This window comes from Podarcis erhardii (assembly GCF_964252035.2).
Source record: "Podarcis erhardii genome assembly, chromosome: 15".
Classification (NCBI taxonomy): domain Eukaryota; kingdom Metazoa; phylum Chordata; class Lepidosauria; order Squamata; family Lacertidae; genus Podarcis; species Podarcis erhardii.
The window spans coordinates 15,674,217-15,685,876 of NC_138505.1; positions in this window are offsets into that span (position 1 = coordinate 15,674,217).

Here is an 11,660-nt window from a genome sequence, read left to right on the forward strand (position 1 = left end):
TAGTCACACTTCTCTGAAGTCTCTCAGCCCCACTCACCTCACAGAGTGTTTGTTGTGGGGGAGAAAGGGAAAGGAGATTGTTAGCTGCTTTGAGACTCCTTCGGGTAGTGATAAAGCGGGATATCAATCCAAACTCTTCTATTTTCATTGGAGAAATGTTGGAGGATATGGAGTTATTCGACCCCCCCCCCAAAGCGGTCAGAAGGCAATCCTGTATAGGGAAGGTTTTTTAATGTTTTATTATGTTTTCATATATGTTGGGAGCTGCCCAGAGTGGCTGGGGCTACCCAGTAAGATGTGTGGGGTATAAATAGTAAAATTATCATTAAGGAGTGGGCCATCCCTATTTTCATTGGAGAATTGTTGGAGGGTATGGGAGAGCCAACAAAGTTGGAAACAGCGCCTGAGCCTCTTTCAGCCTTGTGTGGAGATGTTGGGGATTGAACCCAGGGCTGTGGGCCTGGACTCTACTGCTGATCTGAGCCCTCCCCCTAAATATTGTCCCAGTCTTGACAGTTCTCAGTAGAGAACAGTTGTAGGATCTTTCCCAGACCAGAGACAGATCCTTACGCCTTCTGAGTGCAAATCCTGTCCTCTGCCACTGCGCTGCTGCCTTTCCATGCAAAATGGCCTCTTCTTTCTCACCTGGGCAGATTTAAGATGGAGCTGACCCACAGCAGTGGGGCATGTCTCCTGCCTGGCTGCACCAGAACAGAGGAGTCCACCCCAGGCAAGTTCTTTTGGGTGGGGCATTGGGCTCCTTCCGCTCCAGGTTTCTCCCCCAAGTGTTTTTTTGGGTTTTTGGGGTTTTTTTGCAGCTCTTGGGGGCTCCCGCGGGAAGAGAGCAATGACGCTGGTGCGTTCAGAAGCCCCAGAAGGCGTTTCAGATAACGGCACGCAGGCAATTCAGGGCCGGCTGAAGAATAAGCTCTCCTGGAACCAGCTGTCTGGATCCAAGTGCGACACCAGAATTAACAAGGGCTCCGGCAGCCTGGAATTCTAATTTCCCCAGGAGAGGTTTCTGGGCCTGGCGGCTTGTGCTTAGAGAGAGAGATGGGCAAGTTGGTGGTGGTGGGAAGAAATATCAGAAGAGGAAAGGAGCGTGCAGGGGGAAGTCACTTACCCAACCCCAGGGCCCACATTGCCTTTTTCAGCCATAGGAGATGTGGCATGGCAATGGAGGGCCTCTGACCATGTGCAAAGAGCGCCTCTTGTGAATAAGAGAAGGGACTCTAGTTCCTAGGTGGAGCAACTGCTTTGCATTCACAGGTTCAGCATCTCTAAGGAAGATGTTGTCTGAAACCTAAGAGTGTGACAACTGAGCTGGACAAATTGGTGGTCTGAGGGCCCCTCTGTCTCTGTGTCACAGGAGAAGGGTTGTGCTGGGCTCAAAAGCCTTTTTATTACAAAGAGGCCACAAGGGGGTAGGATTTTGCTAGGCCAATGAGAGGGCCTTTAAAATTGGGGCAGAAAGGTGCAATTGGCCTCCACCCATTTCCATTGCAAGCAACCCTCATGGTCTGTTCCATGCAATTAATGAGGCCAAAAAAACAATCCCTCTGGCCTGGGGGGGGGGGCAATAACACATCACCAAGAGCGAGACTACTCAAGTTTTAAGGCACATTGTGAAAGCCAGTGGTAGTATAGTTTGGTTAGAGTGCCAGCCTAGGACCTGGAAGACTAGGGTTCAAATCCCTCAAGAGAACCATGTATGCCACCTGGAGCTCCTTGGAGGGAAAGGTGGGATAGAAATACAATTAATGTGGTGATGGCATCATCATCTCATCATTATTATTAATATTAATATTATTTCCTTGCACTGCCAGCAGGGGGTGCTAAATGCTGCGCTTCCATCTGCAGCAAGGCACATTCTGATTAATAAAATGTCACTCCTCTGAAATGGGGGAGAAACAGGGGTTGGCCCTGTATGATAGCAGCCCTCCCTTCTGCCTCTCAGCTCTGTCTTTAAAAGCTAGAATCCATTTGCCCAGCTGGGTTAACAGGGCCTTGGTATGCTTTCACACACACACCCCCCCCGAAAATAGACGAAACAGCCTCTGCTCATTTGCAAACATTAATTAATTTAGATGTGCGCAGAATGAGGGAAGGTGGCAAAGCACCCAGCAGTCTGGCGGGGGCCGGGAAGTAGTTGTTAAGGGGGGTGGTTGCATTTCCCCCTGACCCTTTGGAGCTGCTGCACAGGAGTAAAATCATAGGAGCTCAAAGGTGGAAGGGAAAAGGGGGGTTAATAATAATACTTAATAATAAATCTACCCCACACAGACATGCTGCTGTTTAAGAGCATCCCCGACAGGTGGCAGACATCCTGCCTTTCCTTGGAAACCTGAAATGAGGGGAAGGGACACACACGTACCCCGCAAGGTGGCGGTTTGTTCAGGACCCCCCAGATCAGCCATTGGGGACCGGCAGCTGTCACTGTTGCATCAGGGAGGGAGCCCTGTGAAAACAGAGGCCTAAAACATCTCTGCGCCTTAATGACCTGCAAAGCAGTGGGGGCTGGGGCAGTCGGGAGCCCAGATGTTCGGGTTGCACAAAGCGACCTCCATGTGTAAATACAGCTGACTGAGAAGCTGCCATCTGCTGTCAATCAGGCAAGATGGTGACGGAAGCTGTCAACATGCCATCATCTTCCTGACATCTGATGGGGCCAGTTGTAAATCCTGCCTGATTTCCAGGGATTCTGCCTCCAGCTTGGCTGAGACCTCGGAGGAGGAGGAGAGGGAGCCTGGACTCCTGGGTTCCTCCTTCCTCAAACTCTCCCCTGGCACTGGGGGGGCGGGAGGGCGGTTGGCAAATCACCTGGGTGCCTTCTATGCGGAAATGGCAGGGCCACTCAAGCCTGCATTGAAACCTCGCTTTCTGAGTGGGGAGATTAGATTCCTTAAAGGCAGGAGGGGGAACACTCTTCACATGCTCAAAAGCACACCTGCGACGCAGAATCACACTAAATGCAAATTCTGAGGCCAGGGTGAGGATTAACATGTTCCAGGATCCTTTTTCAGAGAGAACCATTCTTGTTTTTAACAGGAGGGCTACAGTGTCCAGAAAGTCCCAGATTCAATCCCCAAACCCTGATGAAGAGCTGCTGCCAGTCAGTGTAGACAACACTGAGTTGTCTTCACTGCCTTATGCTGAGACCAAAAGTCTCACTTGGCATAAGGCAGCAGTCTGAAGAGAAAGACGGGCTTTTTAATTCTTCCCCTTAGGGAAGGTGGAAGACTCTCCTTAAACAGAGGTTGGACGGCCATCTGTCAGGGGTTCTTTAGTTGTGATTCTTGCAGTGCGGGGGGTTGGGCTAGATGACCCCTGGGGGGTCTGTTCCAATGCTACACTTCTATGATTCTGTAGTATTTTTTTTCCTGCTGAAAATCACACACAGAGAGAGCTGCTTTTACAGACACGCAGAGGAAAATATCCAGATAAAAAAGGCAGGCTCCCATGAGACCTAAAAGGGTCAGGTGAGCATCCTTCTGGGGTGGGGGGGGCAGGGGGAGTCCTCAGAGCCAGGCTTGGCCTCTTCCCTCTCTCTTCTCCTGCCCCCTCCCTCCTGCCCTCAGGTAAGAGATGTCTGTGCAGCCCCAGCTGTGATCTCAGGAAGCCAATTTTAACCCAGTTGTCTGGGCTGCTTCCCTTCTGCACATTGGCATGGTATGTGTGCTTCCTTTCTGCAGTGCATTTTTTTGGGGTGGGGTGGGGGGATCTTCTGCATGTCTCAGCAAAACAAAAATAAAAAGCATTCCCGTTTGCCTCCTTCCCAAACAAAATAAACATGCTTCCATCTTCCGGGGGGGCTCTCAGTCAGGAGTAGGCCAAAAGAAGAGGATAAAATAAAATAAAAAAGGGAGCAGGATTTATTATGTAAATTAATTTTCTATTTATTCTGGTGCTTTGCATAGAATTCCACCAGCATTAGGTATTCATGGAGATGGGGGAAACTGCAGCAAGGGGGGGGGGCAGTGCTGGGGAGGGTAATCTGAGACCAAACAGCAGCATTTAGAGAAATCTCTTGGACTGGCTGGGGGGCGGGGGCGGGTCCATGAAAATGCAGTCATCAGCCCACCCAAAAATACTCTGAGGTGAGGGGGAATTAAAAGCAGACAACCAGGAAGCCATTAGCATGCAAATCAACTCATAGTGAGGGGGTGTTCAGATCTGTCTCCAGCATGAAGCTGAATGGATGCTAGACAGTGGCACCACCAACCAATGTGAGGCAGTATGGTGAAGTGGTTGGAGCATTATTTATTATTGTTAAATTTATTGCCTGCCCTTCACCAGGAGGTCCCAAGGCAGCTTACAACTATATGAAATTCCAAATTAAACACAGTTTAAACCAACTGCAGCCCCAGGAATGAAGTGGGTCCTGAAAACATACGTCTCAGGGGTCAAAGGCCGGGGTAAAGAAGGACAGCTTCAGCATTTGCTGTATAGTGAAGGTGCCAGACACACTTCTGTGGGGAAGAAGAAGAAGAGTTTGGATTTGATATCCCGCTTTAAACTCCAAAGGAGTCTCAAAGCGGCTAACAATCTCCTTTCCTGTGTGGCCCTGGTGGTCCTCCTTGACCTCTCAGTGGCTTTTGACACCACTGGTTTGGATTTGATATCCCACTTTATCACTACCCGAAGGAGTCTCAAAGCATCTAACATTCTCCTTTCCCTTCTTCCCCCACAACAAACACTCTGTGAGGTGAGTGGGGCTGAGAGACTTCAGAGAAGTATTACTAGCCCAAGGTCACCCAGCAGCTGCATGTGGTGGAGCGGGGAAGCGAACCCGATTCCCCAGATTACGAGTCCACCGCTCTTAACCACTACACCACACATAGGAGTCTGTGCTGGCCTAGGGAAGACCTGAGTTCTAATCCCCACTAGGGCATGAAGCTCATGGTGACCTGCCTCACAGGGTTGCTGTGAAGATTAAAACATCAAGAAGGCGCAGGGCTCTACATGGTGTGGGGGAGGCAAGTGAAGGAGCTGCCAATTTCATTTTCTTTTTGCAAACTTCTTTGAGGTCTGCAATCAAGTGGTAAATAAATTTTATCAAATGAAATGATATTTTTTCCCTGGGGCGGGAAGGGTTGCAAGGGCAAAGTGCCCCTTCGTGGTTTCCCTCATTCACTGCAGGGATAATTTTGTGACCTGAGCAGTCAGATTTCCTCAACATTTAAAACTTCATGATGCAGCGTCACCCTGAGGCATTGTGGGAAATGAAAGCAGTGGCCAAGCGCCATGGGCCAGAAAAAAACATCTCTTCACAGGAGGGTCCAGAGGCGCTCTGCTGGGACAGTGGGGCCCTGGCAGCGGCCCACAAAGGTTGGGTGCCAGCCTCAGCCCTAGAGGAAGAGGCCAGAGTTAGAGCTGCCACTGTCTCTACCTGAGAGGGCAGGGCTGGGACATAGCCGGAGCTGGGGTCTGCCATCTGTCACCCACCCACCCTTCAGCCAGATAATAAAGGTAAAGGGACCCCTGACCATTAGGTCCAGTCATGGCCGACTCTGGGGTTGCAGCGCTCATCTCGCTTTATTGGCCGAGGGAGCAGGCGTACAGCTTCCGGGTCATGTGGTCAGCATGACTAAGCCGCTTCTGGCGAACCAGAGCAGCGCAAGGAAACACCGTTTACCTTCCCGCCGGAGCAGTACCTATTTATCTACTTGCACTTTGACGTGCTTTCGAACTGCTAGGTTGGCAGGAGTAGGGACCGAGCAATGGGAGCTCACCCCATAGCAGGGATTCGAACAGCTGACCTTCTGATCGGCAAATCCTAGGCTCTGTGGTTTAACCCACAGCTCCTTACATTTTAAGCCCACCTTTTTCTCCAAGGACCCTCCAGGTGGCATACATGGTTCTCCCCCTCCTCATTTAATTGCCACAACAAGAACCCTGCTAGGTAGGCTAGGCTGAGAGGCAGTGACTGGCCCAGCCTCATGGCTGAGTGGCGATTCAAATCCTGCTCTCCAAGGTCATAGCCCAACACATGAACCCTTGGGCTTGAGCCCCAAGACCCCCGCTTACTCTCCCACCGGCTGACATGACCCTGAGCTTGGCAAAGGACGGTGCTCAGCCCCACGGCCAAGGCTCTGCAAGGCCCCTGGTGCACTGGGATGAGTGGCAAATGGCGTCCGTGCCTTCGTCTGCGCCAGGCCTGTGGAATGATACGGATGAACGAGCACTTGGCCTAATAAAGAGTGTGAAATGCAGCTCCCTGGTCTTGGCGGCTGCTCCTTGGCAGAGGGGACGGCTCTGGGATGAAGGCGCTTGGAGCGCGAGGAGGTGCCATTCTGCAATTGAGCAGCAGGGGCCAAGGCCGGGCGCCAGGACTCGTGAGGCGCCTGGCTGAGGATCAATGCTGAGCGGGATCTGAGGCGTGGTGGCGAGAGACAAAGGAAGGTAGGACCAGTTAGCACGCAGCTTGCAAGAATGGGTGCCCACAGAAAGACTCAATGCCCAGCAGAGTGCCAATGTGGCATCATGGTTGGAGAGCTGGATTGAACTAAGAACAAGCCAGTGGCCCATCTCATGCCCTCCAACATCTTGTGTCGCCAAACTGGGATAAGCAACTTCCCACTGTGCTCCTATGCAAGTCACATAACCTGCACAAGATCATGGGACCCCAAAAATGCACTTTTTCAGGGCTGTGTTCGCACAGCGCCCGAAGATGTGTGTTTTGGGGCACCAAGCAAGATGGTGTCCCCAAAAAAGCTCTTTTTTCAAGGGGAGAAGCAGATTTTTCAGGGCAAGATCTTGGCATGAAATCACATGAGATCACCCTTGTGGGTGGCAGGATCTGTAATCAATCCAGATGGAAAGGGGCCTGTTGAGGAAGAGCAGGAATAATTCTGGACTGAGGGAAATGACATTTTTGTGCTACAGAGGGGAGCCCCTGGGTGAGTCAGACCAAAAGCCCATCTGTCCCAGGACAGAATCATAGAATCACATACCCTCCAACATTTCTCTGATGAAAATAGGGACATCCCGTTCTATAATGATTATTTTATTTATTTATACCCCACACATCTTACTGGGTTGCCCCATTCACTCTAGGCAGCTTCCAACATATATAAAAAACGTAATAAACCATTAAACTTTTTTGTTTAAACTTCCCTATGAGCCACCTTCAGACAGCTTGAGGGTTAGATAACTCCATGCCTAAGGAAAAGTGGGACATTTCAGGATCAAATCAGAAATCGGGACAGCTTCTCTAAATCAGGGATGTCCCTGGAAAATAGGGACCTTGGAGGGTCTGGAATCATAGAACTGTAGAGTTGGAAGGGACCCTGAGTGTCATCTAGTCCAACCCCATGGTCCCCACTCTCCCCCCAACCCAGTGCTCTCCAGATGTTTTGGACTATTTTTTACCCTCTCCTTTTGCAGACTCCAAAGGCCCTCAGCTTTCACTGAGAACCAAGCCAAGTAAGTTTCTAGACCTCAGGACTGAGCAGGAAGCTTTTCAAGTAGGCCGTGTCTTCTGGAGGCTCAGCTTTCGTGAGCTGTCAGAGCGTTTGAGTGCACCCCACCCCACCCCTTTGCAAATAACAATTCTCCAGGCAGCGATGTCTGTTTGCTTCTCTTGCCGTGTAGTGATTGAATGTGATTCTTCAAGGGGGGGGGGGGGAGAGAGGCATCTGTGGGAGTTGGGGGGCTTGTTTGCAAAGGAGAGTTCAGAGACCTGGTAGCAAATTAACTGGTGACATGCTGTGTCGGATGTGCCCCCCCCCAACCTCAAACGCCATCTTCTTCTTCCTTGTGCCTCAGTTTCCCCTTCAGCAGGAATGGGGCTTGAATCTGAAGGAAGGGAACCATTTGATCTTCTTCTGTTTCCATTGCAGAGGGATCCTCTTGGCTGGGGGAGCAATAATGTGTCTCAAGGCATTTTCGAGATTCCCCTTTGATGCCTGCTTCCCCACTCCCTCCCTTCCCCCTCTTGAGCTTCAGAAGTAAAAGATCTGCCAAGCTGTCAACAGTGTTTAAACAACACCCTCATGCAACAGATCCGAGGGGAGGTTTATAATTAAATGGCTGACAGGCACTCGGCAGCCTCCGTCATGAAGTTGGGGCGGGGGGCGGGGGGGAGGAAGGCAGGCATGGCAGAGGGGCTGTTCGTAATTCACCGCCATGGAGATGCCACAGCCATGCCCATCCAAGGCCTTTCTCTGGAGCTGCCAGCCTGTGCCTGTCGTGGCAGTTGGGCAAAAACCATACACTTGCTTCGCTACTTCAAGATCTATTCAGACGAGCAGCTGCAGCAGTGGCTGATTTTTCAGTGTAGCAACAGTTTGTGAAAGCTCTGCGTTGGTTCACTGCCAAACAACCTGTGTCTCAAAGGGAGGGGGACCAGCTCTGAGGCAGGACACCTGCTTCGAGTGCAGAAGGCCTCAAGCGCCATCCTAGAGGGCATCACCACTTTAAAAGGTTGGATAATTGCAGGCAACGGGAAATGACCCTTCTCTCCGCTGCAGAGGCACTGCCAATCGATCAGAGCCAGCCCTACCATTGGACCGAGTGGGGAAACCGCCTTAGGCAGCTGGTTCTGCACATCTTTAACAGACGACAGGTTGTTAGTGAGGGCAAGCTGAGGGATTTTCTGCCGCAGGTGCTAAACAACTGGACCTGACCTGGGCGCTCTCTCTCTCTCTCTCTCGCTTAAGGACACATGGGGCTGCCTTATACCGAGTCAAGCCATTGCTCCTTCTAGCTCAGTATTGTCTACACTGACTGGCAGCAGCTCTCTGGGATTTCAGGCTCAGGGGCCTTTCCCAGGCCTACCTGGAGATGCTGTTGGAGATTGAGCCTGGGACCTTCTAGACTGGGGACATTTGCTGTTCCACCTCAGGCGGCAAAATGCCTTGGGCCGGACTAGACAAGAAGCCCACCAGGAGAGCCCGACTGCAGCCAGGCGAGGCATTTTTATTTATGTATTGTTTATTTATTCCCACCTGCAGAACCGGGGCTCAAGGTGTCTCAGAAAAATAAAAATACAATAGAAGATAAAACAGCTAAAAAACACATTAAAATGTTATAGTTGAAAAGCGATGGAATTAAAGCAGCGTCAGAACATATATCGGGGTCCCTTGCAACTCCCATGGTTCCATCGGAAGGGTGTTAGTGAGGGGAGGGGGCTGCCTCTCGGGTTTTCCTTCTTGCGCAGCCAAGAGAGAGTTGTGGGGAATTCAACTGAACTGAACGGCTTCTCTCTCACTGCAGCACTCCAACATTTGACCCACTTTCTCTCTTGACGGACTTGGGTGCATTTTTACCTTCAGTCAGAACGGAAGTGGAAGTAGTTGAGGCCCTGACTTGGATCCTGGAGCCACTGAGGCTATGACTGCATCTTTCTCTCCTGGTCTCCCGAGACGGCCCTCGTCTTGCAAAGCCCCCCAGCCCCCCTCTCTCCTTGAATAGGGGAGATTTCAGCTCAGAAGAACTTCCTGGGCTCTCCATAAAGGGCACTCTGATCCAGCTGCATAATCTTGCCTTGTGGGTTGAAGGACTGTCAGGCAGCGGCTTAGCCTCTCAGAACAGATCCTCCAAGCGCCCCTATTTTCCACGGACAGTCCTGGATTTACAGAAGCCGTCCTGGTTTCTCATTTGATCCCAGAAAAATAGGATGCCCCTATTTTTATCAGACAAATGCTAGAGGGTGTGGAGTTATCCGACCACTGAGCCATCTGAAGGCAGCCTTGTATATGTTTTATTATGTTTTTATATACGTTGGAAGCTGCCCAGACTGGCTGGGGGACCCCAGTCAGATTGGTGGGGTATAAATAGTAAAGATGTTGTTGTTGTTGTTGTTGAATAGGATGTCCCTATTTTCATCAGAGAAATGTTGAAGGGCACGTCAGAAGCAGCTGTGGGGAGATGCCTTGAAGTGGACAAAAAGTATAAGATTATTGCCTTACCTGCCAATTTTTACCAGCAAATTCAGGACTCGGAAGAGGGGATCCTCTGAAGCCAGAGGTACCATCAAGGCAGGACTTTCAGGCAAAGGTTGGGGATCAGAAGAATGAGCAGGAGGCCTCCCCAAACGCAGCAAGGGCAGCACAGGGCTGGGTTCACCACGTTTTAAGGTCACTGGAGCAATACACAGGTCACTCTCTAAAGAGCTCCACCCACCCTGCACCCAGAGAGTAAGACCATTAAGTCTAGAGCCAGAACTTCAGGGGGTTGGACCAGATTACCTTCGGACCCCTTCCAACTCTGTAACTTTGATTCCCTCACCGCACCACTGCCTGAAGCCTTTCAAAATAGAAATGAAATAATATTTCGCAGGCAGGTCTTGTCTCTTTGAAAAAGCGTAGAATTGCTTCCCTCCTCATGTGGAAGCCTTGGAGCCTTAGGGGGTGGGGGGCTGGCTCAGAAGTCCCTCCCAAGATGATGATGATTACAATTTATTATCCACCCTTCAGCCCATGGTCCTTATAGTTAAAGCACAACATCAATATTAAAACACAATATAAAAAACAGTTTCAAGCAACTTACAAAAATAAGGTGAGTCCTAAAATATACATACACCTCAGGTGTCAGCACCCAGGATAAAGAGGTGGGTCTTCTGCATTTGCCAGAATTGGGAATAATGTGGGAATGAGGACACAGGTTTGTGGTGGCTGAGGGGTCAAGCACTCTCTTTGCATGTCAGTTTAGGGGGTGAAACTTAATTTTTGAAAATTTCTTCAGTGAGGAGTCTTAAAAATATGCTTTTGGATGTGAGGAATTCAAACCTGCCATTATTTATTGTGACTGAACAATGTTTAGCTTGGTAAGTCTACGTTTGATGAATAAGCACATAAAACTGCTTTCGGAAAACCAAATAATTTTAGTTTTAACTTCTGACAATGTTGGTCAATGCTAAATAATAAAAATGAAAAATAATATATAATCTATAACATAACTGCAAGTACTTGGCAATCATATTTAATTATTTCCATGCAGTTTTTACAAACATCTTACCTACCAAGCAAAACTGAATTACAGAACGGACCTCCAGAACGAATTAAGTTTGTAACTAGAGGTACCACTGTACATCAATTTAATCAAAATATATTTTGAATTCCCAAGTCATGTTACAGCTTTTTAGCAGCCCTCCTTTTTGGAATTTGAAAGTTGAAAAATTCAACCTGCCACAATTCACTCCCAGGCAAAATCTCTAGAACAGGGAGCAGGTGATGGATAAGGAGTCAACCTGAGACCCTGGAGAGGTGCTGCTGCCAGTCAGAGTAGACAGTACTAGACTTAGGGAAAACAATGAGACTGGCCTGAACTAAGGCAGATTCTAACACCACTGGGGAGGAGGGGCCAGTGCTCAGCAGCAGAGCACCTGCTATGCACCTGAAAGCACCTCCTGGTGGCAGATGTGCGGAAAGGCAGAGACCCTAGAGCAGGCTTTGCCAGCCTGGTTCCCCTCAGAGGTTGTTGGACTACAACTCCCAGCAGCCCCTGCAAGGCTGGGGTTTAGCCCATAAACAGTTCCAGCAGCAGTCCTCTAGCGCCATCTGATGGGAAAGAAGCCCTTCTGGCGGTGCAGGCACAACACCCCACAGTATGCTTCATTAAAGCCACTAAATCCCAAAGCGTTTTGCCTCTTCCATCCAAAGCAAGACATGTCCAGCAAGGAGTTTGGGGTCCACGGCGTCGTCAGAGCTGCAAGAAGC